The following is a 6,033-nucleotide window of genomic DNA, read 5'->3' as shown; positions in this document are numbered from 1 at the left end:
GGCCTGGTTCCTCGGTACTCGCTTCAGCTGCATCCCAATTAGCTGGCTTTGACCGAAGGGAGGGGTGGCTGCCGGAACCGAGAGTCATTAGTGTAGGTGTGAGGCTGGGGGAGGGAGGGGGGGGGTCCTCAAAGTTGTATTACAACACTCCTGCCCCACTGCTCCCAACTTTAAATATCCAGGAGACACCTTCCCCCGTGGGGATGCTAGATCTCCTGATGTCCATCTTGCTTATGTTAGGAACAGAGAGTTAAGAGGAAGTAAAGGATGGAGAGACACTCCCCAATGCGCACAACCTCAGCTTCCAACCCCAGCTTCTGCCTGGGGCCTGATATGTTCCCTAGCTCCGGGAACTAGGAGAAAGTGGAATTCAGGAACAGGAGGGGGCCGGAGGCAGTGGGGAGAGAAATACACAGGGTGCCTCCTTCCTGGGACACTTGGTGACTGGGTGGGAGTGGAATAGACATGAATGTAGGCAAACAGCCTATGCTGCTCAACCATGGAGTGGGTCTGGGGGCCCATTTTTGGTTCTTTAGCTACAGGCCATAACTGTCTGGATTTCTCTCCAGCTATGTCACCCCAGAACCAAGAGGGGCAATAATTTCAAATCCCTGGGAAGGTAATAGAATAATATAGGGGAAAGGCACTTTTCTCTGTTTTCCCTTGCTTCCTTTACCTACCTTGGGTTCCTCTTTCCTGCTTCCAAACAAAGGGGAGAATCCCTCTCCCCTGGGAATTCGATCAGGAAGAGCTCAGCCCCCTAGTAGATCCCATCTTGAGCCCTAAGTGCCTGTGAACAATCTTCCAGGGAGCTGGAAAAGAAGGAAGTGGGAGGAAAGAGCAGGACCTTTGCCACACATCCACAGTCCCTGACTTACGCAACAGGCCTCAGCCTATTTTCCAAAATAATTTTGATTTCTCATTCGTCTTCTTCTTGTGGGGGAGGGAACAGGAACAGGAACTGAGGATCCTGCTCCCATCTGCCCTAGAGAACCCACTTGGGTGCTGGAGAAATTGGGAGGTAGGACAGGGTCAAGGCAGGGAGTAGGAGGGGTAGAGGGGGGGGTTCAAGATAAGAAAGGGGGAAAGGACACAGGTCTGAAAAAGCTCCTTGGGCTAAGGGATGGGCAGAAGACTTATTCAAGTTGGGGAGGTAGTGTGTGTACCAGAAGGCCCCCATATTCATACCTAATTTCCTCAGGAGGGAAGTTTTGAAAAAGGTTTTTTTCCTTCATCCAAATCTGGGTTCTCTTGGAAAGCCTGGCAGCTCCCTCTCTCCTGGGGATAGGAAGTCCTGAGCAAGCAAACACCTGCCTTCAGCGCACTTATAGAAGCCCAGAGCACATGTAGAAAGTTGTTAACAGGCAGCTATCCTGATGTGACACGACCCTTTGGGGAGTCTAGCTAAGATAACCCTCTTACGGACCCTGTAAAATCACATCCCTGCTGTTGGGCCCTTGACAGTCCCTTTTTCCGCCCCAGTATGTGCTCCCCTTCCCCTGCTTTGGTAATGAAACTGCTAAGGCTTGCAACGTCACAGGCTGCTTAAGTACGGTCCTTTCCCTTCCTCCTTCTGTCTTTTCCAGGCTTTAGAGTGTGTTTTCTTTCATCTGAATCTTATTTCCATGGTCTCTCTGAGGCCCAGCCTCACTCTGCTAAGTTTTGTCACTTTCTGTGTCCTTTAGATGGGACCGGAGACAGGGGGAGAAAATGTAGGGTGTCCCTCCTTTGCCACTGACACGAGGTCTTCCATCTCCCAGATCGTACACCTGGGGAGCACAGCGTGACTTTACTAGTTTATTTTCTTCTGCAGTAGTGAGGAGAGGGCTTTCCTTATCAGCTAATAAAAGCCACAGTTCCCTCAGCCCTGTTGCAATTGCCCTTCTTCCCCTCTTCCTGACGTGGCTCCTCATCTCCAAGGTGCCAGACTTTCCAGAGAGCCTTCACCCACACACAAGCCACTTTCTAGCCTGGCCAGCCTCTCCTCAGGTGACCCCATCTGGGCTTCCTCACCTGCCTCTTCCACATGCCCTCCCCCTCCCAGCAAATGGAGATAATAACACTTAATCATTTGCAGGGTGCTTAGAGATCCCCAGATGAAAGCCTGCGGCTACTGGGAAGCTGGGGGAGGAGAGTCTTTGTGCACTCAGCTGAGGCGGAAGGAAGCAGAAGATATGGGAAAGGAATCGATCCCCACACTCTGACATACTACTGATATCACCAGCACTGAGTAGTGTCTGGCACATAGTAGGCACTTAATAAATGCAACTTAACTGAATGACCACTCCTGGGGGAGGGATGCCAAATTGACAACTTTCCAGAAACTCTACCTCCAGAGAACACTCTTAAGGGGTTGATCATAGAGGAAAGAGATCATAGGATCAGACCTCAGAGATCAGCTAGCTCGGCTCCCTCATTTTACAGAGGAGGAAACTGCATCCTGTAGAGTTTAAATGACTTACCCAGAACCACCTGGTAGTTAGCTTCAGAGGCCCTCCGACAACAAAGCAAATACGCTTTTCTGCCGTATGGGAACAGGGAGGGCCCTGATAGGATCAGTCGTAGGGTGAAAAGGGGAGATCTCCTCCCCAGCTCCCAGGCCACCAGATTCTAACTCCGTCTTTCTTGTGTCCTTATCCCTAATTCTCTCCTCCCTAGCCCTACCTTCTACCCCTAGGATGAGGAGGGGGAGAAGTGGGAGGGTGGGAAAGGCTTCCTTCACTCTGCCCTACTGAGGTTGGAAGGTCTGTTTACAGGTGCTTCCCCTTCCCCTCAGGCATGAGCATAGCACAAGCTAGAGCTATAGGAGCCTGGCAAGGTGGGGATCTGGGTAGTGCCATCCTCCTAAAGACTCCAAGGAGCAAGACCTCTTCTTGGCTTGGAGCAGGGAGCTGCGGCCCCGAGGCATCTGAGAGCACCTGCTTTTCCTCCTCTCCCTTCCCTGTCTGCTTTTGAAATGCTGCTCACATTTTATTATGAACTACAAATTGCACTTTTCATCTCTCTTTCCCATCCCATGGGGAGGACTAATTAATTAAATCCTACATTAGGCCAAGGTGTTCTCAGATGGGATGTGGGCAGGTGTCTCAGCTCAGCCCACTGTGCCCTCACCTCTCCCCAGTGGGAGGGAATGCCCATTGTAAAACCTTCCCCATGCCACACGATTTACTCTCCACCCAGTCATGATGGTGCACCTAGGTTGCCTTGATCCCCACAGAAAGTCCCTTTAGTCCTAGCATGAAGGGGAGGGGAGTCCAACTGTGTCATGTCCCCAAGTGAGCGAGGGGATCTGGGGAGTAGTTGGCTCATCTATCCAGGAGGCAAGGACTCTCATCTCCAGTACCATGCTAAGGTGTCTCCCATCCCATCCCATTCCATGCTCAGACCTGGGTAGCACCCAGGGTCTGAGATTTTCAGGCTAGAAACATGAACTCTGTCCTCTTCCTTTCTCTACTTATACAAACTCCCCTTTCTGATCAGGGATCAATAGAGACAGAAATTCCCTCCCTCCTTGGGAAACTTAACAGGTACAAAAGAGCCCACCCTCGAAAGGTACAGTTCATCTAGCTTTGGGCTGGAGGGGGAGTGGAAATAGGTCCATATCTCCCCTTGGGACGGCCCACTTGGTGAAAATAGGAAGCCATTGGGTATGGTGGGGGGCAAAATAAGCCTGGGTTTCCCCTTGGGCAGGAGGTTGATGGGAAGAGAGCCCAAGAACACAGGGCGGGGAGGTGCTGGGCTTTTTCAATCCAGTGCTTTTCAAAGTATATTCTCTTCAGATCACCCACCCACCCACAGAATTAGAGCCCTGTGCTGTAAGCGTGACTGTGGTATGCCTTATTCATAATAAAAACACAAGAAAAAACACCAGCAGTGTCTTCTCTCTGTTTTGACCTAGAGATTGGGGAGGGTTAATGGTGGGACGAGTTGGTGAGAGACTTAACTGGCTGTTCTGAGTCACAGGGAAGAGAGTGGAGGTCTGAGCGTCATCAAGTCAAGGTGCGCCAGAGACAGATGCACATGGATGGAGCCATCAGAATTCATTGGTGGGCTCGGAGATGACAAAGTAAGCCGACTGTCTTCTGGGACCCTTCTCCAAGTTCATCAGCTGTCCTCGTCACGTTGACTAACCTCAGCGAAGGTAGAAAGGAAAGGCACGGATAGGTGAACAAGAAGACATTATAGACCAGGATCAGCAAAATGAAACTCTTCTTCTGATTCCAAGTCAAATCAATAAATTAGGAAGCAAAAACAAACAAATTAGGAAGCAATTATTAACCATCTACTATATACTAGGCACTGTTATAAGTCTGTTTTATTGTTACCTGTTTTTATGTTATTATTATTATTTTAAATATGCTCCCTCTCCCCATCTTATGAAGCTTCCCTTGTAACAAAAGTATTTAAACTATGTTGGAACACAGGAGAGCCACCTGATAGTGGCTGCTGGAGATCGGACCCAGAATGGATCTCCACTTGTGAGAGGATGATATGAGGAGACCGAGGGGCAGTTGCTGTTCTCTGACTGAGAGGCCGTTGCATTGTCTGACTTCTCTCCTCTTCCCTCTACCTCCAATTGATCTCATTCCCAGTCCACAACCCCTGTGTCAGCAAAGGCGGCCCTGCAGCTCCTTCAGACGCTATGATCCACAGCTGTGGAGACTCTCGGGGAATTGACAAAACTGTATCAGCAAAATTGACATATTGATGGTGTCTGACAGCACATTCAATATTCCACACCCATATGCTCCCACAAAAGGAAAGAGCTGTATTTTCTAATGTATGTGTTCTTTAGGGTCAAGCCTCATTACTATACATAGCCTTTAGGGTCTTTTAAAAATATAATTTTATTAATGTTTTTGTTTTTACATCATTTGTAAAATGCTCTTCCGTGCTACAAAGAATTTTTCAAAGAAGAGGGAAATAGTTCAATAAGATGAACCCCTCCATCAAACGCACCCACTTCTGCAAAGAGGAGAAAGTGGCTTCTTGCGAGTCTTGTTTGGGACTAAGCTTGATGATCATTACCACTTTGCAATATTTCCTCACGATTATCTCATGGTTATTGTTCTTTCCATCCTTCATTTCCTTAACGATATTCTATTACATTCATGTATTACAATTTCTTTTTTTGTAATTTTTGATCATTGGTCATTCAGTGTATTGCTACTGTTTGTGCACACATAGGCATTTGAGATGGAACTGGGAGCATTTTATTCCAGGCTCTGGGGAGACTTCATAGATAGCAGAATGAGAACTGTTCTGTTTAAATCCCAGAGAGGAGAACTAGGAAATAGGGGACTTCTCAAAGAAGTAAATATTAAGCAAAATGTTTGAAAATGAAATGTAACCAGAAATGCAACGAGTTGCCTCAGGAGGGAGTGGGGCGGCTGCCACTGGGAGTGATTTGGTCAGTAATGTTATAAAAAATATTTTTAGTCAAGTATGAGTTGACCAAGAAAGGACCGTCTTCCTACACTGTAATTCTAGGAATTTTCTTTTCAATATAGAAAAGCCTATGAATTCTGGCATAGTGGATCGTGAGGAATCATATTTTTTAGATTGAGTTCAAATCTTCACCTCTAATACACTTGTTAGCTGCATAATCGTGGCTTGAAAATCACTTAATCACTTTTAAATCAATTTTTTAAATCACTTTTAGCCTCAGTTTCTTTATCTATAAAGTAAAAGAGAGGAACGCCATGGTTTCTAAAAATCAACTTCAGCGCTAAATCTGTGACTCTAAACTGGGATACTGGGGAGCTTGATTGGTTTTGTTTTTCCTGAGGCAACTGGAGTTAAATGACTTGCCAAAGGTCACATAGCTAGGAAGTGTTGTGTCTGAAATCAAATTTGAACTCAGGTTCTCCTTACTCAGGGCTGGTGATCTCTCCACTGCGCCACCTAGCTGCTCTTAATTGTTATGTTTTTAGTAGGAGCGTTTCCACCTTGAAAATCATCAAAATCTATAAATAAGGACTTGATTTATTGTTTTTGTTAATTTCCAAACTTAAGGAAATGTTAATAAAGCAA

The 6,033-nt window shown here is 47.0% G+C and overlaps 1 long non-coding RNA gene across 3 annotated transcripts in view; it reads right to left on the bottom strand.

Moving 5' to 3' along the window:
- Nucleotides 1-860, bottom strand: part of LOC141540182 (uncharacterized) — a 43,801-nt gene extending 42,941 nt beyond the window's left edge. For all 3 annotated transcript variants that reach the window (XR_012481475.1, XR_012481476.1, XR_012481474.1), the window contains exon 1: nucleotides 681-860. This is a non-coding gene — a long non-coding RNA (uncharacterized LOC141540182). The remainder of the gene's footprint in view (nucleotides 1-680) is intronic.
- Nucleotides 861-6,033: the final 5,173 nt, after the last annotated feature.

Source organism: Sminthopsis crassicaudata, chromosome 4 (genome assembly GCF_048593235.1).
Source record: "Sminthopsis crassicaudata isolate SCR6 chromosome 4, ASM4859323v1, whole genome shotgun sequence".
In the NCBI taxonomy this organism is placed as follows: domain Eukaryota; kingdom Metazoa; phylum Chordata; class Mammalia; order Dasyuromorphia; family Dasyuridae; genus Sminthopsis; species Sminthopsis crassicaudata.
The sequence above is the reverse complement of the archived record's forward strand: the minus strand, read 5'-3'. Positions and strand labels throughout refer to the sequence as shown.